Consider the following 27,001-nt stretch of genomic DNA (forward strand, 5'->3'; position numbering starts at 1 on the left):
ATGAGATAGCACCTCACACCTGTCAGAATTGCCATCATTAATAAATCAACAAACAACAAGTGCTGGTAAGGATGTGGAGAAAAGGGAGTCCTAGTGCACTGTTGGTAGGAATGCAGACTGGTACAACCACTATAAAAGCAGTATAAAGATCCTCAAAAAATTAAAAATGGTTCTGCCTTTTGACCCAGCAATTCCACTACTAGGAATATATCCAAAGGAACCCAAAACACTACTTTGAAAAAACATAAGCACCTCTATGTTCATTGCAGCATTATTTACAATCACCAAGATATGGAAGGAACCCAAGTGTCTATCAGTAGATGAATGGATAAAACAACTATGGGGCATTTACACAATGGAATACTACTCAGCCATAAAAGTATATGTATATAAAAGTTCTCATCTCCTGCAAACAGAGACAATTTTACTTAGACAATTAAAATTTGAGGTGGGTCCAAGATGGCAAGTAAGGTGTACAATGAACTCACTACTTCCCAAGAGCACACCAAATATACACCTACATTCACAGTAATTCTTCCTGAGAGACAACTGTGAGCCAGTTGAACAGCTTCTGCACAAAAAGTAAGAGAGAAACTAAACAGAGAAGGTTGGGAAAGCATGAGAGCTCTCCAGGAGCTGAGAGAACAACCCAGGATGGAGGAACCTTTGTGCACCATTGTTTACTCTTGCCCTGTACATGGATAGTGAGCAGGAGCCCCATCCAGGTTCTTTTGCTGGGCTTCAGGGCTCTGTAGCACATCCTAGCCATTGTTCCTGGAACTGGATCCAACAGAAGGGAAACATGGCATGCATACAAAGGGTCCCTCCACACAGAGACTGGTCCAGTTAGTACTCCTGTGATGCTTCACACACCCACTGGGCTGCACATACAGGCCATGGCAGGGAAAATGGTGGGTGTTTCCCCATCTGAAGAGCTAGCAGATGCTGCTGTACCAGCAGTCAGGGCTACCCTATCCAGAGAAAGTGCAGCAATACCAGAGCACTGCTGCATGCGCAGATGGTGCTGCCCTGCCTGAAAAGATTGCAGAGCTAGAAAAACTGTGCTGCCCTATGCAAAGTGAGTGGAGTGCTGCTGTGTACATACACAAGGCTACCCCTCCCCAAAGAGGATGGAACTAGTAAAATACAGCTGTACACGCCGGGTTGCCACACTCAGAGAAAAGGTTGAAGCTACTAGGGCATTGAGGTTCAGGCATGCAGAGTGGCCCTGACTACCCACTGCCCCGACAGTGCACAATTAAAGCAACATAGCAGGCATACAGGCTGTGCATGCCCATGCACCACCAGGGGAGAATACAGAACTAACAAAGTAGGGGCTGTGCATACACCCATGACTGTACTCCCCAGAAGGGGGCAGAGCTGGTGGACAGTAAGACACAAGCAAGCAAAGCAGCCCCACCCAGACTCTGCTCTGACAACAGCTAAAGCAACAGGGCACACCAAGAGTACACGGAGCAGCCCTGTCTACACCCAGCAGCCCCACCTGGATTAGAAGGACAAGAAAACACATACACCAGGCCCCACCCAGAACCACCTTCTTCATGCCAGGAGACATACCTGGTCCTACATGCACCTGCCCTGATTAGAACCAGCCTGCCAAAACTATTTGACACACAGTCTAGGCAGAGCCACTTTTTTAAGACTGGGAGACAGGTTTATAGGTCCAGCTCTTAGATTATTTGATACGAATTACATTTTTACATATTGTAAACTAATCAATACAGCTGTATAATTATTACTCTGTGCAATTACCTTTTAAACAGATAAGAGAATAAACAAATTACAAACAAAAATACCTTTCTACCATCTCACATTTACCTATGGAGTAAATTTGTTTGCTGGTGCCCTTTATTTCTTTGTGTGGATTCAAGTTACTCTTTAGTGTTCTTTTATTTTATCTTGAAAGATTCTCTGTGCTATTCGTTTCCAACCTAGTCAGCTAATAATAAAGTTTCTCAGTTTTTGTTTATCTAGGAATCTTAATTTATTCTTATTTTTATAGTTTTATTGAGTATAGATTTCTTGGATAATGTTTTGTATCTTTCAGCACTTTGAATATATCACCCATTTTTTGGTGGCCTCATGGTTTCTAACAAGAAGTCATCTGTTAATTTTATTGAGGACCCACTGTATATGACAAATCATTTTTCTCTTGCTGCTTTTAAGTTTTCTCTTGAATTTGGCTTTTGACTGGTTGCCTATGATGTGTCTAGGCATGGATCTCTTTGAGTTGAGCATACTTGGAGTCTGTTGATTATTTTGGCTGTGTATGTAGTTATGAAGGTTGATGAAATGCTTTCTTCAACTAATCTCTGTCACTTTCTCTCCTCTCTTTCCAGGACTCCCATTACACATATATTAGTACAGTTGATGGTATCTCTGAAGCTCTGTCCTTTTTCATGATATTTTTTTTTCCTTTCCTCAAACTGAATAATCTCAATTGACCTATCTTCACATATCTGCCAGCTCAAATGTTCTCATGAGTCCCTCTAATGAATTCTTCATTCTGGTTATTGTTCTTAACTCCAGAATTTCTATGTGGTTCTTTCAAAATAATTTCTATCTATTTACAATCTCTATTTAGCAAGACATTTTCCTCACACTTTCCTTTAGCTTTTAGATATAGCTTCGTTCAGTTCCTTGAACATCTTTAAATCAGGTGATTTAGCATCTTTGTCTAGTAAGTCCAGCATCTAGCATTCCTCCAGGACTGGTTCTATTGACTTTTTTTTGCTTGTTTTGGGGTTTTTTTTCCCCAGTGTATGGTCTATACCTTTTTGGTTCTTTATATGCCTCATAATTATGTATTTAAACTGGACATTTTAAATAATGTAATGGGGCAATTCTAGAGATCAATTCACTCCTCACTCTATAGTTTTTTGTTGTTTTTGTTGCTGTTGCTATTTCCTTTTGTTTTAATGACTTCCCTGGGCTCATTATGTAAAGCCTGTATGTTTCAGTATAATCACTGAAGCCTCTGCTCAGTTAGTGTTCAGTTAATGTTTGGATAAAAATTCCCTTAAATGCCTTGAATCAATATATCTGCCCTTTGTCAAAAGGGGGTGTGTGTGCACATGTGTTGGGTTATGCATGCCCTTCAATGTCTGAAATTTAAAAGAAAATGTTTGATCCTTCACTTCCTGCTTTCACACAGCACCAAGGTAGGCCAAAGGTGAGAGATTAGAGTCTTCTCAGCTACCTCCTGGGCATGCTTACAATCCTACACAGGTGTTTGGATTTTTAGATCCTCAAAAATAATCAAAGCTCTTTAAAACCTTGTAGGGATATCTCTATTCTCTAGATTTTTCTCTTAACGTCTTGGGTCCACTTCCTGTTTCTCCAACTAGTATCATAGCCTCAGGCACCCGTGATGTTAAGTAATTACTACTGATCATTTTTAACATACCCCTCTGGAATTAAGGTTTTTTCCTGCCAAACATCTCTAATTCCAAACAAATAAAGACAAGCCCAGTGAATGGGACTTTCCAAGAAGCTGCCAGACAGGTCAAATAGTGACAATTATCTCAGAGGATAAGGCTTTGGGGCAGCTCCAAACCCATTCTGCCCCTCCAGTGACTGCCAGCCTTCTAATTTCACAGCTACTTTGGTTATGTGACTACTGACTCTGGAGGCTACTGTGGATCTAGGGAGTAGGGGATAGAAATAGGGCAAAGTAAAATATCACAAAAACTGGTGTTCTTAATGATATCCAGTCATTGTTCTTAGTGCAAACCTTTGATTAATTTCCATAGTTCTGAAAAAGTTGATTTGGAATATTTTTCCAGTGTTCTAATTACTTTTATTAAATGGATTTTCAGAGGTCCTCACTTGGCCATTTCAAAAGTGCTTCCCTACAGTTATGTTTTTTAATTCTTTTTAGCAGTGAATGGATTTAATGGAGAACAAAGATGTATCTTTAAAGTAATTGACTTTTCAATGAAGACAGCAGAATCCATGTCACCAAATTTGTATTATTTTGTTCCAAATCTCTACCTTAGGAAGAAGTACCACTTCTCCTAAGGTAGTCCATGTAGTTGAACATATTTTGGATTTTTTTATTTTTACTTACCATGAAGTTAAAAAAAGTTTTAATAATGGCCAATCAGTATACTTGGGGAACATTTAATGGGCAAAGTTTAATTTAAAAGTTATTTATTTGGTCAGGCTGAACACACAATCACTTTTAAACCAAGGGGGGCTATAAAGTAATCAGAGTAATATTTATATTTGGACCACAATAACTACAAACATCATTCCAAAAAAAGTAACTTTCTAAAAATATGATCACATTGGAGTAAGTTTATACAATTCTCAGAGGCCACATTTGGCTTAACAAGTTCTAGAGTGACTATTAAAAATATTAATCTCATCATTTTATTTTCAAATCTTATGTATGTTGAAGACCTTTCTACAAATTGTATCCAGGGTGGGGCAAAAATAGGTTCACAGTTATAAGTATGCAAAACAGAAATTATTATTAATTATTATATTATTAATTATTGTATTATTTTCTATGTGAACAGTTGTAAACTTAATTTTTTGCCCCACCTTATATTTTCAAACTAGCCAAGAAAACTAAAAATCTAAAAAACACTTATAGTGCCTTTTTAATCCCCTTCCTCCATTTCAGTTACATTCCTATTATGCTAGCTCAGAATTTTATTGATTTAAAGTACCATATGATTAGTAGCATCATACCTTCTAATCTATGAACCCTTAAAAAGTTATATCATATGTTAAGAAAAATAAAAAAGAATTTTATGTCATGACATCTCTGTAAGATTATATAAGCTAGTTGATGTGGCAAAATGTAGTTTTCTTTTCACAAAATATAATTACCAAAAATATGATAAATAAAATGAATATAGGACATGAGAAAGTATAGAGATCTAAATCATTCAGAATTTTTAGGAAGAATTAATATAGGAACTAAAGCTTAAAAAGTCTTTGAAGGATAATTAGAATGTAAAGGTTTATTTTTTTACTTATTCCTTTAATATTATACATAGTAATTATTCAATGAAAATATTAGTGAACAGGAAAATCTGGACTTCCAGCCAAGACGGAGGTATAGATAGATATACTTTGCCTTCTCACACAAGCAAAAGAAGGACAACAACAAATTCAAAAACAAAAAATAACCAGAACTGCCAGAAAATCAAACTGTATGGAAGTCCAACAACCAAGGAGTTAAATAAGAAACTTTCATCCAAACCGGTAGGAGGGGTGGAGATGGACAGCCAGGGTGGAGAGGACTCACAGAAAGGGGGCAACTTGCAGACCTGGCAGTCCCATATTTGTGTGCCAATAAACCAGGAGGAACAACTGGGAAGCGAGACAGACTGCACAACCTAAGGTTCCAGCCCCAGGAAATAAAGCCTGAAAACCTCTGACTGAAAACACCTGTGGGGGTTGAGGCGGCAGCAGGAGAAACTCCCAGCCTCACAGGAGAGTTCACTGAAGAAACCCACAGGGTCCTACAACGTACACAAACCTACCCCTGGGAATCAGCACCAGAAGGACCCAATTTGCTTGTGGGTAGTGGAGGACTTGACTGAAAGTCAGCCAAGAGCTGAGCAAGCAGCATTGTTCCCTCTCAGAACCCTCCCCTACATACAGTGCTACACTGCAGCAACCTGGGTTGCCCCACCCTGGCTAATACCTAAGACTCCCCACCATGGAACTTAACAGGTGTGCCAAGGGAAAAAAATATGGCCCAAATGAAAGAACAGACCAAAGTTCCAGAAAAAGTACACTAAATGATAGTGTAGAGATAGCCAACCTATCAGATGCACAGTTCAAAACACTAGTAATTAGGATGCTCACAGAAATGGTTGAGTACAGTCGCAAAATAGAGGAAAAAGTGAAGGCTATGAAAAGTTAAATAAAGGAAAATGTACAGGGAACCAACAGTGAAGGGAAGGAAACTGGGACCCAAATCAATGATTTGGATCAGAAGGAAGAAATAAACATTCAACCAGAAAAGAAGAAACAAGAATTCAAAAAAAAAAAAAAATGTGGAGAGGCTTAGCAACCTCAGGGACAACCTTTAATGTTCCAACATCCAAATCATAGGGGTGCCAGAAGGAGAACAGGAAGAGCAAGAAATTGAAAACTTGTTTGAAAAAAAAATAGTGAAGGAGAACTTTCCCAATCTGGCAAAGAAAATAGACTTCCAGGAAGTCCATGAAGCTCAGAGATTCCCAAGGAAGTTGGACCCAAGGAAGCACACACCAAAGCACATCATAATTACATTACCCAAGATTAAAGGTAAGGGGAGAATCTTAAAAGTAGCAAGAGAAAAGCAGACAGTTACCTACAAAGGAGTTCCCATAAGACTATCAGCTGATTTCTCAAAAGAAACCTTACAGGCCAGAAGAGGCTGGAAAGAAGAATTCCAAGTCATGAAAGGCAAGGACCTACATCCAAGATTACTCTGTCCAGCAAAGCTATCATTTAGAATGGAAGGGCAGATAAAGTGCTTCCCAGATAAGGTCCACTTAAAGGAGATCATCATCACCAAGCCTTTATTATCTGAAATGTTAAAGGGACTTATATAAGAAAAAGAAGATGACCAAAAATATGAGCAGTAAAATGACAACAAACTAACAAGTATCAATAACTGAACCTAAAACAAAAACGAAACAAACTAAGCAAACAACTAGAACAGGAATAGAATCAGAGAAATGGAGATCACATGGAGGGTTATCAGTGGGGAGGGGGTGGGACAGAATGGGGGGAAAAGGTACAGAGAATAAGTAGCATAAATGGTAGGTAGAAAATAGACAGGGGGAGATTAAGAATAGCATAGGAAATGGAGAAGCCAAAGAAGTTATATGTATGAACCATGGACAGGAACTAAGGTGGGGAATGTGGGTGAAAGGGGGTGTACAGGGCAAAGGGGAATAAAGGGGGGGATGGGACAACTATAATAGCATAATCAATAAAATATATTTAAAAACTTAGTGAATAAATATTGATTGGATGATTTTAGATTGGCAGTGAGAAGAGAAAACTCTCGTAACAGGAAAACAGAGTAATTAAAGGTGTACAAATAGGAATAATCATGACATGTTTAAATGGATAGCAAAGACTCTAGCCTATGGCATCAGATGTTACACATCTATCAGGAAATTGTCGCATTGTAGAGCTAGCTAAAGGCCCTTAGAAATCATCTTTAAGTCTCATATTTTTAAATAAGGAAAGTGAAACCTAGAGAACTGTGCAAAGTAATTCAGCTAACAGGGATGTCTACTGTAAAAAAACACAGTGGGAATCTAAGAAGTATCAGACACTGAGCTAAACACTTCTTCTCACAAAATAAAACTGATTTGGTCATTATTACAATAATATCCAATCTAGTGCTCTTGGCACAACTTCACACTCATAAAAAAAGTTCTCAAATAGGCATCAAAAATGTAATATCCAAGAAAGATATTTTAAGGAAATTTAACATTTTTTAAGTAGACACTTGTTTCATAAAGAGAGAAGAAATGAGAAAGGAAAAAAATTTTTATAAAATATAAAAATGTTTGTGCTAACTCAATTATTTAAAATTAATTATGTGTGGCCTAAGAATATGTCATCATAAAATCACAGTTTGTCTTTTACAAGGGTTCCCACAGGCAGGAACTACATTTGCTTTTTGTGAATACTCCAGATTTCATCATAACAGCAGTACAATGCAAAACTCAGCACAAAAAAAGGAAGAACACCAGGCCATCAATTTTATTTCCTTTTATATTGACAAAGCTTATTAAGAAAAGAGGAATGGTTTTATTTTTTATAAACAGGGAAAGGATTTTAGTGTCTATTTTGGAATAACAGGTAGTATTCCAGCTGTTGGGGGCTGCTTTGGGCTCTCGGCACTTTAAAATTAATGGGCTGGGGCAAACGAGGGACATATTTTCATTCTCCACCAAACGTGTGGCTGGTTCCTAGCATACACAGTATGTTTCTGCAAGTGCGGTACACATTTATTTATTCCAAGTAGTAAATGAAGACATTTGCCCTCTCTTAGAAATTTGAGTCAATTGAAAGAAACCATTAAGTAAACTTCAGTGACTCTCATACCCACTGAGGAGCCAATTGATTTCTCATGAGGGCTCCATTCAACCTGCGGATAAATAATGGCTTTTTTAATGATGATCTGTGGGAAGTATAATATTCTGGAATGATATGGGCTTTGCAGCAGAGAATCCTTAGTAAAAACCCCAGTTCTACCATTTACTAGTTGTGTGACATTTAAATAATCCCTTATTTTGTCTGTATTTCAGTAACATTATCTGTAAAATGGGGACAATGTTACATGTCCCATAGGTTACTATAAGGATTACGTTATATAGCTCATGTAAAGTACTAAGCAAAACAGCTTTTATATAGTAAGCACTTAATAAATGATGACTATTACCTGTCCTCTCTGAAATTTGGTTTTTACCTATTATTTAAGCATCTTATAGTAATGACCAAACTTTAAATTAGTACCAAAACAATCATCTAATTTTCTCCTCCTGCATTGAGTAGTAAAACATTCCAGAAATGGGAACGCCTTTAAGATACAATTTTTTATGTCTATAAAATTTACTGTGCATTAACTCCTGATATAAAATACCACAACACAGAATTACAAAATTTTTATAAGAACAGAATATTGATTTACAGTTGATGTAAAAGTACTAGTTGTCTCTATTTAAAGCATTTTAAGGACCTGAGAATTATCAATATTTATGGTTTGACTTTACAGCGCTGCTGAAAAAAATCCTTTCCCTAGCTCTTATTAAATATGGAAAGATTCTCTTCTATTCGATTATTTTTTATTTATTATTTATGTTTTCATTGAATGTATTGGGGCAACATAGGTTAATAAAATTATATAGGTTTTGGAGCACACTTCTATAACACATCACCTGTACATTGTATTCTGTGTTCATCACCCCAAGTCAAGTCCCTTCAATCACCATTTATCCCCCTATTAACCTTTCCTACCTCCTCCCACTATCCTTTACCTCTAAACTTGGAAAGGTTCTTAAACACAATATTTTGGCACCTTTTTTGAGATCCCAGAACACACACCCCAAAATCAAGAGTTCTGTGCTATTCCGTGGTGACTGGCACATGAAAAAATGTCATACATACATATGCGCTGGACCAAAGAAAGGAGATATGTATATCCTTTTGATATTCGGATTCCAGACTAACACTCATCAGATTTGCCATTATTTTCATACAAATATTTTCTGAATGTTTGCATATAGTACGATAAAAATATTGTAAAGACAATCTTCTTGAATAACTGTGTGTGTCCCTATAAAAGGCGTCCTTTAGGCACACATAACACAAACTGACAGCATATAAATGACTTGAATTTATCAGATGGGGTTATTTTTGTTATAGTCATTCATACCCAGCTCATAGCCCAGGCCAATCTGTGTCCTCCGCAAGTAACCAGATGATGTGAGCAGCCTCAAAACACTCATCGGATACATTTTCTTAGTCCAATACAATCTTGAATAGTATTTGAAAACAGAATACTACTCAAAACACTAGCTTTTGATTTTGTGTTTCAAGTGCTATAGAGAAACGTATGGTTATGACTCTAGCACTCTCCATGATTGTAGAACTAGGGCACTTTTATTATTAAAGGAGCACCAATCGGCTTTGAATCACTAAAAAGAATAGCTTTTACTGAGAGTGGTAGAGCACCTTGATCATCATAGTAATGTGAGTCTTTGTAGTCAAAGTAAGTTCAGCCCATTCTGTAACTGACGCTTTTCATTAAAACCATTTCATGTTGTGTAACTACACATAAATTTAACAGTATTAAGTAAGCCATCAATGGCAAGAATACTGTCCCATGATCACTGAAACGTATTATTCCAATTCTCAAAATAAGTAACTTACTCTTCTATAAAACTGTTTTTTCTGGTTCAAATGGAAGCAGTATTGTGAAATGGCTTTGAAATCCAACAGGACTGCAGATTTCTCCAGTCAAGTACAGTTCAGCAAAAGTGGTCTTAATCCCAAATCAAGTTAGGATCAATGGAAAATCCTTCGATTATAAGTTTGAGTCTCAATGACAGGATTATAAACTACTTCTTCTCATGAACTTCTATTTATTTGCTCAACATGAAATAAAACTTTTTCAGTACATGAATCCCACAAAGTAGCCTTATGTCATTCTTGAAGTATCAAAGCAACTGATTTAAACAGTACTCAGTTTATAAGGCACAGGCCTTGTTGATTACTTAATAAGAGTATTTACAATAAATTTGCACTGCACATTATCTGTGTATTTTTCTCCCCTATAAATAAAATCACAGCCTTATTCATAGAAGACTCGGAAGAAACCACACTTCAACAAGGTGGTTCTCTCTGTAACAGTGACAACAAAACTACGCAAAAACTGTACTGAAGATCCACTCTAGAAAATGCAAAAATTCAGAAGATCCCAGCCCTAACACTGACCCCTACTGCCCTCCAACACTCCTACCTAAATAGATTACCTCCTTGCAAGCCACTTAAATTCTGGACCCAAGAATGTGTTCAGAAAAACTTTTCCAAATTCCTCTTCCTGTCACCCATAAAGCTTCATCCAGGTACTAAATGATAGGTCAATAATCTTCAACCCTTTTTGATAAAGCACTCCTGCTAGGAAAAAAATTTAGCATTCACACTCAATGTATTTATGTATACATTACACAAAAATACTACTCTTAGCCTTTATATTAAATATTACTGAACCTAAAATTTTTCTTAAGTAAAAATTAAATATCAGTAGCAGTTCTAACATTGTTCAGATACACCACTAGGTCATCATTGTGCATGCCTCCTGAGTACACCATACTATATAATAAATCAGGTCTGAATTATTAGCTATGAAAGAGGGAAAAGATAACTTTAGTTAAAAGCCTCAACTGTGGAAACAGAAGGAGGAGAGGAGACAGAGCAAACCCCAGGTCACAAACAGCATATGTTTTAAAGTACATTGAACATCATTTTATGTCAGCCACTTCACATAAATTATCTCATTTAATCTTCAAAAGAACCCCTAAAAGAAGTATCTGTTGTTTGCTCTCATACAGATGAGGAAATTAGAATTGGGTTATTGCACGTAAGGTCTAGATCTCAAAAACCAGGAACAAAGTAAAGAAAAAGCAGACTACAGGCCAGCGTGCTTGGTCCTGAGAAGGAGCCATGGTGCTTCGAGATGTGTTGCCTGACTACACCCACGCTGCTTCAGGCCCTGGTCCAGGCTGCACGCGCAGGGTGTCCAAGTGGCTAGAGCCTCCACAGCAGCGCAGTGGCAGCCACCTCCAAGTACATGACCAGGCAAGAGCTCTGGTGGACATGAAATCAGTTACTGGGCTGCTCAGACCCTTCTGTGGTCTGAGCTCATCCAAGGCCTGGCATGAACCTGAGCTACCTGTCCGGGAACCATCCACCAACACCTACCCATCTGAGAAGGGCCCGCCAAGCCCATGCTTCCTCGGGGTGCTCCACTACCTACCAAGGAGGAGTACTGCATTGCCTGCAGGCATTGTGAGGCCATCTGCTCTGCCAAGGCCAGGACCACCCAGACCAAACCACCAGCCTGGCCTATGGCAGCCACCGGACCACCCACTATAACATCAAGGTGACCAAGTGCATCACTGCAGTTCTGCAAGAGGCCTGTCCTGTGGATGCCATTGTCAAGGGACCCAACCTTGAGTTCTCCTCAGAGACACATGAGGAGCTGCTATACAAGGAAAATCTGTTCAACAATGGGGCCAAGTGGGAGACCAAGATCTCCACCAACATCCAGGCCGACTACCTCAACTGGTGAGGGCTCCCCCCAGCCTTCCCAGCTGGCCTGCAGCTCTTGCTGCCCAGTAAAGAAGCTCTGATGTTCCAGCACAAGCCCTGCCAAAAGAAGACTATCAAACATTTGGCCTCCCTCATTCCAAAATCCTAAAGATCTCTTACCACACGAAGGCACATCTAAGGGCCCATTTATTATCTGGTTCTTCTATCTTTGTTCTAATCATCAAAATATAGCATATTCAGTAAATCATTTCAAGATGCAGAGACAAAGGATAAAACATACTCAATTACTATCAGAAAATTATCAATTATTTTTATTGCCTATTATTTCTTAAGCAGATAACATGGATCCAACGAAGTCTTTAGAATCTCTATAGGCAGTGTTTTAGAACTTTGGTGCCCTTCGTTTAAGATGCAAATGCCAGTGACTCCAGTAATTCCCTGCTCAGAGTGTTAAGAAATGTAGTAATATCTACTTTTCCTGCTCTAATTTGGTTAATTATAGACCTCCATAACTTGTAAGGCATGTAGCCCCACAGATCCCAATCCATTATATAAAATTACACACACACACACACACACACACACAACCTGCGTATATTCACGACCAAATGCTTGTTTGCATGGCTTTCTTACATTATAAGCCCAAAATAGTAGTGCTTTAAAGGTGTGCAAAGAACATGACTTCAATCAACATATATAACAAAAAGATCTAACTCTAATGTCATAAGTGGTGATATACTCTTAACTTGTTTTAGAGAAATAGCAACTAAGATAACAGCATTTTAGTTGAATATAATAGAATCTTAGAATATAAGAACATAAAACATTTTCCAAAAACTGACTCATCAAAGGAAAATCATTCCCCCAAATCTGTATCATCTAGTAAAGAATATTAGAAGAAATTAGATTTTCTATAATTTGTTCCTTATGCTTCTAGTTCATTTTATAATTCATACAGAAATCTTTTAATTCCAGTCCCCAGCATTCAAGCCAATGCACAGTCTGGAACATATTAATATGTGACATATAACTTAAACTCCTCATTAAAGTCAATATTGTTTCAGGAGCAATTTGAAACAAATTCATATATAATTCAACTAGAATTCAAAGATTATTTGATTCTAATGAAAAAGAAAGCTCCATTCTCTAATAAATAAAATTAGTTACCAAATTACGCTGCTTTTATAGGACTATAAAATACAAAGCCTAATAAAATTGAGAATTTAATAAGATATACAAAATAATAATAATGGCTAAAGTTTGTAAAATTCTTCTAAGTGTCAGGATCTGTGCTAAGCATTTTATGTGCTGTCCCTTTCAATAGACACAAGCACCTTATAAAGTAGATGCTATTTGTATCCCTTTTCCAAGCAGAAAATCTGAGGTGGTTAAGAAATGTTACCGAGGTCGCATCATTAGTGGAATGGCCAGACTTTACTCTAAGCTGTATTGTTCCAGGCTTTCCTCTGGGAACTACTACTCATATACAGTAAGATAGTTCAAAATACTGTACGTTCTTAATGAATGTACAGAGTAAATAATAACAATACCCTGATCTAACTCCAATACTAGCTCTGCAATCTCTCCCAGGGGATGTCCTACTAACTTCTTTAATCTACCTAATATGTTCCTCAAGAGATAAGATGATTCTACTAATCCATTTTTAGTATGTAACACACACACTCATGTGTGCAGTATTTAATTTGTTTATATACTCACCCTTCCTTACATAAGAAAATACATAATGTGACCCACTGCAGAAAAGTATAAGGTTTAAAAGGATAAGCTTTGGGGTCAGGCACACAAGGGTATACATCTCACCTCTGGCTCTTTCCGGCTGTGTAATAAATTAACCATTTCAAGTCTCTTTCCCTGTCTATAAACGGAGATACTGACACCTGCTTCATAAAATAGCTGTGAGGGTTAAATAAAATAATATACATAAAGTGTTTAATACAAAGCTTGGGACATGGCATGCTTCCAAAATGTAGTAGTTATGATTATTTGTGGGGCAGATTGAGTTAACAGTGTGACCTTTAGTACAAGGACAAATGGAAGGTAATAGACCTATTAAAGTGACTAAACCTGTGGTCTTGCCTGAAGAATGAATGAAATTATATAACCTTGTCTACGGACTTTCTCTTTCTATAGCGCTTGCCTACCCAACTGTTCACAAAGCATTACTCCTCTCTCAAGCTCATCTCATTGTTACCTCTAACAAGAGATATTTTAAAATTTATTTCTGTGACCTGCTTAGAAGCTCCTAAGATATTTATCCTTATGAGTACCCAAAGAGTATATTGTCCCCTAACATAATACTTAGTCAATGTACTTGACGAGCGTATGGATTGTTTAAAAGACTACCCTCCCCCCAAAGTTATCTGAAATACATAATACAATAAGTAAGGTTTAACAAAATAAAATGTTAGAACCATAGTTGGATGTCTTCTAACTTAAATAGATTTTATTCAACTGTTAATGTATTCCTACTTGGGAAAATTAAAACCCACATTGAAACCTTTAAACATTACGAAACAACCCCAGTTCTTGATCTGTGTGCTTGATTTTATTGATTTCATTTGTTTGTAACTTCATCTGGGGCTCAGTACATTAGAGTTTGGCATGGAATCTGACACTATAGGAATTAGAGACTTTTTTCACTCTTAATAGCTGTATCAAGGCCTTTATGTGTATGCGGGTCTCTGCTTTTATCCCTAGAAACTCCTTGAGTAAAAATCATCTTTGACCTAACTTCCCATATGATTCAATTTGGAGTCCCATGTGACTAAAATGCTGCCAACTTAGAAAGTACTTATACATCTTACCATGCTGATGACTGTTTCCTTAGTTGCTAATGCTCTTCTAGTTTAAAAAAAAAAAAAGCTTTATAATTTTGCAACTTCTGATCTCCTATTGTGTGTTAATTTTCCACTAAGAAAGTCCACTTTCTCTCTCCGACCTCTGAGAAAGAATTTTTGTCTTTTTACTTTGGAGGAGTACTTCACTTTTATTTTAAATTCAAGAAAACAATTCTAAGTATATGTTTTCTCACAGATAATAGGCATTTAGTTGATGATCATGAAAACAACATTCTGCCCAAAATTACAATAAAGAAAGGCCAACTGATGATAGAGATGATAGAGGTCAATGCCAAACAAATATACAAATTCCATTCTATTCAAGTTCATTTCACTGTTGGTGTATTTTTAGTGTTAGAATCTTTGTGGTGAATTATGATATTGGTAAAGGCTCTTAATTCAACTAAAACTCATTGCATCAATTTTTAGCCATACTGCTGAAAGTAACGGAACATTCTGTTTCTGTAATTTGCCTGAACAATATATTGTAGTCATTAACAAGCAAAATTAGAACTGCACCTACCAATTACTGAACAAAAATTAGAGCTGTAAATAATGCATAGTATCTCAATCTAGGCAGATGACCTTATCGGCTTATCTTCCAACCATGTATAACAAAATAATAGCTGATAAGGGATGTCAACATCTGTTCCAATGTTCAACTAAACTTTTATAAATCAAATTAGAACTTCCCTTCAATAAAAAAGATCACTGAGATTGATTTAACTTGCAACAGTATAAATCTTATTTTTAGCTCCTATCTCAGTGACAGAATTAGGAGTCCCTTTCATATGACTCCTTTCCTGCGTGTAAATTTCAGGTGCCTAATAAATTTGTACATTTGATTTGATAATATGCATAGTTTTGTAACCATTCTTCTTCTTCAAAATCATATCAAAAACACTGCACTTCTAAAATTGTTGCCTGAATTGCTAATGTAAGCAAAATATATTATCCAATTAAATGAAGAGAAATCTGGGAGCAGAAGGGTATATAGAGAGAGAAATTTGGAGGCAGAGGTGAACATCAGTGAGAGAATTAATTTGGTGTAGTTGAATATATTTTAAGTTTAAAAATTTGAGGTGCTTGTATGTATGTGATTACCCTGAAATTGTCAATATTGAGTGTTTTTCTCCATGTATACCTTGTCTCCATTTGTATATTTTCTCTGAAGATTACATTTCCGTATGTATATTTGAATCTCCAAATATTTACTGATTTATGTTTTTCAGCAAACATTAAGCGCCAAGTGAGCACCAAACATTATGCTAATAGTGGGAGACGGAGGTATGTAGAGGGATGACTAAGACCCCATCCTTGTTGCCTAACAGTAAAATCTTTCAAACAGAATCTACAACCTTGGCTGTATCATACAAGCTTTTAAGGGATTCTTCAGTAACTGGAGTCCATTCACCCTTATGCGGGTCAATTGGACCTCATGCATTTAATTTGGAAGAAGAAAATAATATAAACTTTAAACTATTAATTCTTATAAATATGAGATAGTATCTAGTACAGGAGCTACATTATATGGGAGTATTTATTAAATGAAACAAAATTAATTAAATCCCATACTGTAAGATAAATTGAAATTCACTGATAGAAACAATTTAAGCTGATTTTTATCTGTTAGCTTTATAGATTTCACCTTTGCTAGAGTTCCTTCCAACCACCTCCAAGAAGACCTTTGAATGAGCTTGCCTCAAATGTTATACTAGACAAATATAATCTCATTTAAAAAATGCTATTCTTGGCCATCATAACCAAATCAACAAACAAGTGCTGGCAAGGCTGTGGTGAAAAGGGAACCCTAGTGCACTGTTGGTGGGAATGCAGACTGGTGCAGCCACTGTGGAAAACAGTATGGAATTTCCTCAGAAAACTAAAAATGGAACTGCCTTTTGACCTGGCAATTCCACTGCTGGGATTATACCCTAAGAACCCTGAAACACCCATCCAAAAGAACCTATGCACTTAATGTTCACAGCAGCACAATTTACAATAGCCAAGTGCTGGAAACAGCCTAAGTGCCCATCAGTAAATGAATGGATCAAAAAACTATGGTACATTTACACAATGGAATACTATGCAGCAGAAAGAAAGAAGGAGCTCCTACCCTCTGCTACAGCATGGTTGGATATGGAGAACATTATGCTAAGTGAAATAAGCCAGGCAGTGAAAGACAAATACCATATGATCTCATCTATAAGTGGGACCTAATCAACAAAATGAATAAACAAGCAAAATATAACCAGATACACTGAAATTAAGAACAAACTGACAAGTATCCAGAGGGGAGGTGGGAGGGAATAATGGGGAGAAAAGGGAGAAGGGTTTTCAGGAACATGTATGTATAAAGGACACATGGATGGAACCAACGATAGGTAGGATCAAGGGTGGGAGGTGGGGATGGCTGGGGTATGGGGAAGTGGTGGGAGAAAATGGAGACAACTGTACTTGAACAACAATAAAAACAATGTTAAAAAAATAAAGAATAGAAAGCAAATCAATATTTGAACTTTGTGTCTTTTTTTTATAACAAAGTACTGCTTTCTCCATCCTATGAATGGGTAGCTGGATGGTCCCATCAGGATGATGCCAATGTTGGGGCCTTATCTAGGCAAGCTGGACACTCAGCCACTAGCATAAGCCAGATCAGCTTTGGGAAAGAAAAAACTATGTTACTGAGCCTTCCATATGTCTATTCAGACACCATATCCACACTGTACATGGACACTTTGAGCAAGCCACAGGGGTCATTTGCCCACCTAAAAACTGAGTGCCTCTTCCATTATGTATGCCTTTAGTAGACATTCAGGTAAGACAAGAATATCTTCATACTGCATGACAATTTTAAGAGCCTTCCTCCAGATCTCCTTATCACCAGTTTCCCAATTTTTTTCTTTCCAAGTCCCTAACAACTCAGTCAATGTGTTAGGCACTGATCATGAATGAATATATATTGATATCTTAGGACATTTCCACTTTTACACAAAATTAACAACTGATGCAAGGCTCAGAGTTGAGTCCATCGGAAGAATTTCCCTTCCCACTGTTTTTCACGGTCATTCCTGCATGGGGTTGTCAGGCAGCTCCTACATCCTGCAGCTGACTTCAGTATACCATGAAAACTTATCCATAAGTCAGGATGATGCTTTTTTCTTTCTTTAATAACATATCATAGGAAACTTCCCATGAAGCTACAGGTTTGGGCTGAGGAAGAGTCAGAGATTAGCAGTACCAAGTTCCATGGGAGTGTAAGTCACCTCTTATTCAGCCTACCTATGCCTTCTGGATCTCCGCAGGCCTGCTCTTGATACATCACTTCCGATTTATAATGGAATGCTCCTGAGCACATCCAGTTTTTATGGCTCACTATATTAGGTAACATCTAGTCCACCCTGTGGTCAGGTGGGTGTTCAGTCCACAAACAAGTGAGAAAAACTGCTTTTCAAATGGGAATCGTTGTTGACAAAAGAAGAATCTGTACCACGATTTTCCTTTGGGGTTTGTCAGGAGCTCCAAATAGTATCTCTGTCACATACAGTCCCGACACATTGAGTCATCTGGGTCATAAAATTCATGAGGCAGGACAGTTTGCTCTGCAGATAGGACCCATTGCAGGGCTCTTTCTTCCTCCTGGCTTCTCTTAAACTGGCAGTCGTAGAGCGCACCCAGTAAATGGGAGGCAGCAGCCTGCTTAAGGGTAATACGTGTTGCATTCAAAATCCAAAGAGGCTCACCGATAATTATGTCCAACTCTTGGTGGTGAAGGGGGTTCAAGGTGCAGGTATAACAATTTGTTTTTCACTTCAGGAGAAATATCCTGCTTTAGTCTCATGGCAATTTTAGAAACTTCACTGATGTGGCAGGCCCTTGAATTTTACAGGGTTTATCCCCCACAGCCTTATCTTTATAAGATATGTATATATCTTATAAAGGTGACTAGGATACTTGCCACTTTCACCATAGGTTAAATTAGCATAACATTATCAGTGTAATGGACATATTTTGTGTTCTATTGGATATAAAGGAAATCAAAATGCCTCTGGATTATGTGTGATGGTGATCAGTTGAATATTACTTATGGCAAAAACTGTAAACATACACTGTTTTCCTTGCCATATAAATGTAAATGACCTCTGGTTTTCCCTCACCAATGGGAATATAAAATAGAACACTTCAGGGGACTCTACTTCTTTACTCCCATAAAAATACCACAATTGGAATAATGTGCAATTGGCATCACCACCTGAGCAAAACTATATTCTCGTGCTCTGCAACCCATATGACTGTTGCGCTCACCAGTCAGACAGAGGCAGGGGACTGCCGTTGGACTCATAACGTTACCATCTATCTCAAGACCACCATGAATCTTCCCGGACTGGTGCATCAAGATGGCATTTAAGGTCTCGGGGGATCAGTATAAGTTTAGAGCCAGAATCTAATAACTCAGAGGGTCTATTTCCCTTTCTCCAGCATACCCTGGTAGAAGGCTGCAGGGTTCTGCACATTAGGAGGATTTTCTTTTCCCACTGTCTTTCAGGGTTATCTCTGCATGGGGTTATAGAGCAACACCTATCCATTTACAGGTAGTCTCAGTAAACCATAAAGATCGATCCGTAAATGAAGACCATGCCTTTTCATTCTGTATTACTATGTCATAGAAATATGTTTAGAGATGGGCTAGATAAAAATGTACAATATACACCCATGGCTACATTGCCATGTCCTTTTACAAAGGGACCTAGCCTATCCCTCGTTTGAGAGGCTCTCAAATGGGAACTGGCATATATCCAAAAACACTAAGGTGACTTATCTCTTCCCCTAAGACCTGGCACAAGGTTTTAATATTTATCAGGTGGTAATTTGGAAGGCTGCACATGTATTTTAATCTTAGAGTTGCATAATCATTTCACTACTGCTATAGAATAATGGTTCCCAGCATGTGGTCCTCAGCCCACCAGCATCACCTGATTAGAATTTCAATTAGAGCATCTTTTCATATGTCTATGGGCCATCTGTATGTCCTCTTTGGAGAAGTGTCTATTCAGGTCCTTTGCCCATTTTTTAATTGGATTTTTTTTTTGTTGTGGTTAAGTTTTATAAGTTCTTTATACATTTTGGATATTAGCCCCACTTCAGGTGGACTGGCAGGTGTGTTCTCTCATTCAGTGGGTTTTATTTTCATTTTGTTGATGTTTTCCTTCACTGAGAAAAAAGGTTTTAGTTTGATGTAGTCCTATTTGTTTATTTTTTTCTTCCGTTTCCCTTGTCTGAGGTGAAATATCAGGAAAAAAAATATTGCTACAAGCAAAGTCTGAGATTTTACTGCCTATGTTTTCTTTTAGGATTTGCATGGTTTGGAGTCTGACATTTAAGTCTTTAACCTACTTTGAAGTTATTCCTGTGTGTGACATAAGAAGGTAGGGGGTCTAGTTTCATTTTTCTGAATGTATCTGTCCAATTTTTCCAGCACCATTTACTGAATAAATTATCTTCAGCCCATTGTATGTTTTTACCTCCTTTGTCATTTATTAATTGACTATAAAGGCACAATGCCACTAATCATCAGAGAGATGCAAATTAAAATGAGCCCACAATGAGCCATCACCTCACACCTGTCAGAATGGCCATCAACAATAATCAATAAACAAGTGTCCTTGAGGATGTGGAGAAAAGCGAACCCTCGTGCACTGTTGGTGGGAATGCAGATTGGTGCAGACACCATGAAATCAGTATAGAGTTACTTCAAAAGATTAAAAATGGAACTGCCTTTTGACCCAGTGATTCCACTTCTGGGAATTTATCCAAATAAATCCAAAATACTAATTTAAAAAATATATATGCACCCTTATGTTCATCACAGCATTATTTATAATACCCAAGATTCGGAAGAAGCCTAAGTATCTATCAGTACATGAGTGGATAAAACAGCTATGGTACATTTACACAATGGAATACTCCTCAGTCATAAAAAAGATGAAAATTTTACCCTTTGCAACAGCAGTGGGTATCTGGAGAACATTACGGTAAGTGAAAGAAGTCAGTCAGAGAAAGACAAATACCATATGATTTCACTTATTTGTGGAATATAATAAACAAACTGAACTAACAAGCAAAATAGAAACAAACTCATGGAGAACAGGCTGACAGCTCAAGGGAGGGGAGCAACTGGGGGGTAGAGTTGATAGGGGAACTCAAGAATTAACAATTATTTAGTTTTTAGTTATAGTTAATAGGCTTAGTGATTAATGAATGCATAAAGCTGGTTCCAGGAACTGGAATGAATGACCAGACCTACCTTCACTCCAGGAGGCCTGCAAGCAGTTTAACCATTGTGTTCCAGGAGGACTACCAGCAGTCAAGATGGTATCTGAACCATTGTACTCCAGAGAGAGCATGTCCTCTGACCAGGATGCACATAAAAAATCACTGGTCAGCAGATGAAGGGATGCTAGGAAAATTGCCGACTGCAACTTTTATCTAATTAACCTTTTCCCCTGAATTCCAAACCCCTTACCACCCTTTTCTTCTCCTTATGTAAAAGGTCAGCTTGCAATAAGATGTTAAGATGGTTTTAGGGAACATACCCTCCATCTCCTCAGGTCACTGGCATTTAAATAAAGCACCCACAAAGATTCAATCCTCATGTCTCATTATTGACTCTGGTAGTGACAGGCAGTAGAAACCCCAACTTTCTGGTTTCAGAAGGACTGAGCAAAAAAGAAAAAGAATTCAGGGACAATGAAGTGGTGATTGCAGGGGATGGGGTGGAAGTGGAAGAGAGTATGTGGAATAGTAATGGGAAAAATACAATAAAAATGAACTATTAAAAAAGAATTTCAATTAGAATTGACAATTTTCAGATCCCACTTCAGACTGACTGATTAAGAAATTCTGGAGGTGGAGCCTAGAAAGCTAGATTTCAACAAGCTTCAGTGAGTCTGATACACAGGAATGTTTGAGAACCACTCCCATAGATCCTTATAAGCCAAACCCATCTTTGTGGCTTGCTGGCATAGTTCCAAACACCTTGTTCATAATGAACAAGGGGTGCAGGCTGGCATCCATCATTCTGAGACACACATCCCCATTAATCCTATTAAGATCAGGGAACCCAATTCTATTATAGCATAACCCACTATCATCTCCTTCCTACAGAGAACAGAAACAGAGTTATTCAAAAATACTGTCATGCCCACACAAATGCATTTTTTAGTGCTCTAATTTTTTAGTGACTAAAAGAGCACCCTATGGTCTTCCTTAGGAGTATGGTTAAGGGTTAGCTGATCTATTACAGCATTTTGATTTCCCTAAACCTTTAAATTCCTTCTTCTACAGTATGTCAGATAAACTCAAACATTTCTGCCTTATTAACTATAGGTCATCATTGAGTTCAGGCTTCAATTAATAAACTTCATAGACTATTAATGCTTCCCCCAAGTGCCCAAGACAGTATATCAAATCTGAAATTTCAGGTGAGTACACCAATGCAAATGAACTTAGTCTGATAGACCTTAGCATCCACTCCCCAGGTGTGCCAATACAGATTAGCAAGGTCTTGAACTCTTTCACTGCATGAACTATTCCTCTTAAAGTAGGCTGTGTACCTTCCCATCTAAGCTATGCTGAATCAATAAGAGATGGTAAAGGTGGATCCTGAACTTATTCAGCATTAATTTGTTAGGCAAGTAAAAGGCTTTTGTGCACTGAAGGACTCTGTATCTTAGAGGACAGAGGATTAGGTTTAGGGCTAGAGATTCCTCACCAAATTTGCCTTAAAACTACAGATGATGAGAGACACCTTCATTGCAAGTCTGCAACAGAGGGCTTCTTGTTTACCTACAATGTTCTTTATTGTGTGTTAACAGTTTTTAACTACTCCTTTTCCCTGTTTACCCTCCTTAGCATCATAAAAAGAAGGCAGAAGACTCCACAATCTTTAAATATGTTATCATTGCCATAAACTAAGTATCACTTGTCCCCCAAAAGTCTATTGTCCATCTATACTTCATTCAATGTAATCACCAGTGATAAGTTAAGAAACTAAAGTGCCACCATATGCCATGAATTACCCATATCTCATTTTCCTCTTCTACACTCCTTGAGTATATGATAAAACTAATTCCAGAATTCAAAGTTTCATTCTGTTTTCTCAGGACCATTTTTGGTGTACTAGAAAGTAAACAGTAAACAGATGCCACACCTAAATTAAAATAAAAAGGGGGGTTAATAAAGGGACAATTTAATAATGCTTTGTGCAAGGTACAAGGAAACATAAGGCATTGGTTCTCTAAGTGTGGTCTCTGGGCCAGCAGCACCGACATTACCTAGGAACTTTAAAAAATGCCAATTTGGAGCATCACCTCAGACCTACTAAATCAGAAATTGTGGGGATGGAGCTCAGCAATTTGCTTTATCAACTTTCTCAGGAGATTCTAATACACACAAAATATTGACAGCCATTGACATAGATATAATACAATAACCACATGGTAATAACAGTGGAGTATATCACCCTTAGGACCAAAGAGTAAGAAAATGAGTAGTAACTGGGACCCAGAGAAAGTCCTGTAGAGACAGCCACTTTGAAAGGATTAATGACTTTTTGTCAAGAGAACCAGCCTTCTCTAGAAAACCCCATAACAAGGGGATAAGACAATTATAATCCAACCTCATTTACCCACTTCATCCAGTTTTCAACCTGAGCTCCCAAGTGGCTGAATTCAACCAAAAGCAATTCCTATACAGGGAACCTGGTGTGTCCACTGGTTTGAACGGGACTATATCAACTACAAAGCTGCTGCACAGCAAAAGAAACCATCAACAAAACAAAAAGGCAACAAACCAAATGGGAGAAGATATTGGCAAATGATACCTCAAATAGGGACTAATTCCCAATATATATAAAGAATTCATACAACTCAACAACAAAGAACAAACAATTTGATTTAAAAAATGGGCAGAGGACCTAAACAGATAATTTTCCAAGGAGGACATACAGATGGCCAACAGATATATGAAAGGGTGCTCAACATTACTAGTTACAAGAAAAATACAAAACAAAGCCACAATGAGATACCACCTCACGACTCTTAGAATGGCTATTATCAATAACACAAAAATAAGGGTTGGAGAGGATGTGGAGAAAAAGGAAGCCTCAAACACTGCTAGTGGGAATATAAACTGATACAGACACTATGCAAAACAGTGTGGAAGTTTCTTTAAAAATTAAGAATAGATCTACCATATGACCCAGGAAACCCTCTTCTCAGTATCTATTTAAAAATTTGAGAACATTTATCTGTAAGGATGTACCCCTATGTTCATTGCAGCATAATTCACAATAGCCAAGACATGGAAACAACCTACATGTCCTTTAACAAACAACTGGATAAGGAAGATGTGCTACGTATATTCAATGGAATACTACTCATCCATCAAAAGATGAAATATTGCCATTTGCAACAACATGTATGGATCTGGAGAGTATTATGCTAAGTAAAGCAAGTCAGATGGAAAAAGGGCAACAATTATGTTATTTCACTCATATGTGGGACATAAAACAAAAAGCAACAAATGAACAAACAAATAAAACTCATAGATACAGACGATACAGTGGTGGTTACAAGAGGGGAAGGAGGTTGGGGGAGGACAGAGAGAGTGAAGGTGGGCAAATACATGGTGAAGGAAGGGAGTAGACTTCAGCTGGTGAGCACACAACAGAGTATACAGATACTGCATTATGAACTTGTAGGCCTGAAATTTATATAATGTTACTAACCAATGTTACTCCAATCAGTTCCATTTAAAAAATAAATAAAACAAACGACATGAAAAGCTTTCCAAGCCCTGAATCTTCACCTTGCACATTACATACTACTATTTTTTTACATCAACAACTGAGTGTAATGTCCCATTAATACAAACCACAACATCAGTAGCAGAAACCTACTCTTCAAGTCATTTCATGAAGAAAAACATTATGCTTATTTTGAAGAATATCTTGAAAATGTACACTAGTTAAAACTCAGTATTCTAGCTATGTCTGTATCGGTTACTGGGTCCTGCTCTACCTAAGAGTGTTTCTAAGTAACCCTTCCTAAGAGACAACCTATAGTCCCAACCTTCATTCTTTGTCCTGAGCATCTCAAAATGGTCATTAGGTGACCTAGCACATAAAGCTCTGTCCAATGAATGGAAATAATAATTGGTTGGACAAGTCAGATTTCATCACTCTGAAGCTAAAAAGGAATAACATAGACAGAAGTCAACCAACAGAAGTAGGAATTAACCACAAAAAGAGAAAGAGTCCACAGTAATGGTGGGGTACTAGAGTAAAGATCCATGAGACTTGTGTCACTAAGAGGACAATACCACTGTCTGGTCCCTATTCTTAAGGTCCTGTGAGAATCTGCCACCCATCACATGTGTTCTCACATGACTCCCACTGTTCATGCTTTACACAATCAGAAATTGCTGAAGCAACACACACTGGCATTTCATTGTCATTCCCTCCTCCTACATGCTTGCTGGGTCACTTTTTCAATACTCAAGAAGAGATTAAATTACAAAATCACACCTTTGAAACATTTTTCCTATCTTAAAAGTTAAATGACATGAATAATGAGTACTGAAAGACTTCATTAATTAAATGTGCCAGTTAATAGAAGTAAGCATAATGCTCAGAGGAAAGAAAGAATTCTAGAATTGGATCAAACTACTGAAATACTGAAAGTTAACTTAGAGACCAATTAGTCTAACCCCTCATTCAAGAATAAAGAAATTGAGAGCTAAAAACTAAGTCAGAAGGGGCTAAGAGACTTGCCAAAGTTAATACTGGGGCAAAACCAGAACCAGAATTACAGATTTCTACTTCAAAACTTTTTTATCCATTATCATAAGGAAGTTTTGATTCTCAAAAGATAGCTTCCATTCTTGATCTGATGACTCCTTTTAACCTCTTTAGCTTAATTCCAACATCTTTGAAAGGCGCTAATGTAATTGTGACTACGGGAAAAATGTTATTTCATTTTGTGAAAATGTTTGAAGGCACATAGCACCATTACAATTATGACTCATCTCTAAAAGTTTAATGGTTCAACCTTTGCTTCTGTCTTTTTTGCAGCATGATTAATGCAGTCTATTCCTTGCGACTGTCACAAGGACCATGAAATCTCACTTCTTTCATAGTGATTTAGTTTAACAAAAGTTCGCACAAAAACAACTTTTCCCTGAATGCTTGTGTACGTAAATTTACCAAATAAAGATTCTACCATTCACTCACCATCACCAAGTGAATTAGTATTTCATCTGACAACATCTCCTAGCTAAACATTTGTGGCAAGTCTAAAATGCTTCATAAACCTCTCCTGCATTGCCACTTTGCAGGAAAACGTATACGAGGTGGCAATATGAGTGTAAGAAAAATAAAGAATAAAGGAAGGGATAAAAAGGAAATGAATGAGGATAAGAATCCTGGGAGACAATGGATGCAGCACAGAGAAAAAAAATAAAGAGAAATAATAAGAACAGGTATGTGTATATAAGTGTGTGTATAGATGGGCATGTAAGTATGTGTGCATGTGTGCTGGTGTATGTGTCTGTGTGCAGCTGGTCTCGAAGATATGGCCAAAAAGAGGTCATTATTACCTTGTTTTGACTAACCTGTTGTAGAACAGAAATTTTAGTGAAAATAACATCAAACAGGGTCAATTTAATTCTGATCAACGTACAGTGGATATAATAAATAATATATCAATCTATTATTTCTTCAGAGAGCTCAAATAGGATGATAACAAACAAAAAATGCTAACCTAATTAATCACCCTGTTGAGAGAACAAAGGTAGAGCATTACACGCCTGAGAATACACTGAAAATGCCAGTGCAGCATTGCCTGTACCAAGAAATGCTGGCAGCCTGCAAATGTATCTTTCCTTTAAAATATTGCCACCAACACATTCAAATTGGAAAGGAAGAAGTACAATTATCTCTGTTGTCAGATGATATGATCTTTTATAGAAACCCTAAAATATTCCAGAATAATATTGTTTGAATAAGCAATCCACCAAAGTTACAAAATACCAAACATACAAAAATCAGTTGCATTTCTATATACCAACAATGAGTGCTCCAAAAAGAAAATTAAATAAACAATTTCATTTACAATAGCATAAAATACTTAGTAATAGATATAATCAAAGAAGTAAGACTTTTACTTCTTTGTGTCTGAATCAAAGTCTGAATCAAAGACTTCAGACTTTTACACTGAAAACTACAAATCAATGATGAAAGAAGTTAAGGAAGATGCAGATGA

At 37.3% G+C, this 27,001-nt stretch overlaps 1 protein-coding gene and 1 pseudogene across 1 annotated transcript in view; one reads left to right on the forward strand and one right to left on the reverse strand.

The window, feature by feature from the left end:
* CTNNA3 (catenin alpha 3) overlaps positions 1–27,001 on the reverse strand; it is a 1,492,024-nt gene that overhangs the window by 1,198,590 nt on the left and 266,433 nt on the right. The gene's annotated exons all lie outside the window — the stretch shown is intronic.
* LOC112305564 (NADH dehydrogenase [ubiquinone] iron-sulfur protein 8, mitochondrial-like) lies at positions 11,228–11,842 on the forward strand (annotated as a pseudogene).

The sequence above is a fragment of the Desmodus rotundus genome, chromosome 4 (assembly GCF_022682495.2).
Source record: "Desmodus rotundus isolate HL8 chromosome 4, HLdesRot8A.1, whole genome shotgun sequence".
NCBI classification, from domain to species: domain Eukaryota; kingdom Metazoa; phylum Chordata; class Mammalia; order Chiroptera; family Phyllostomidae; genus Desmodus; species Desmodus rotundus.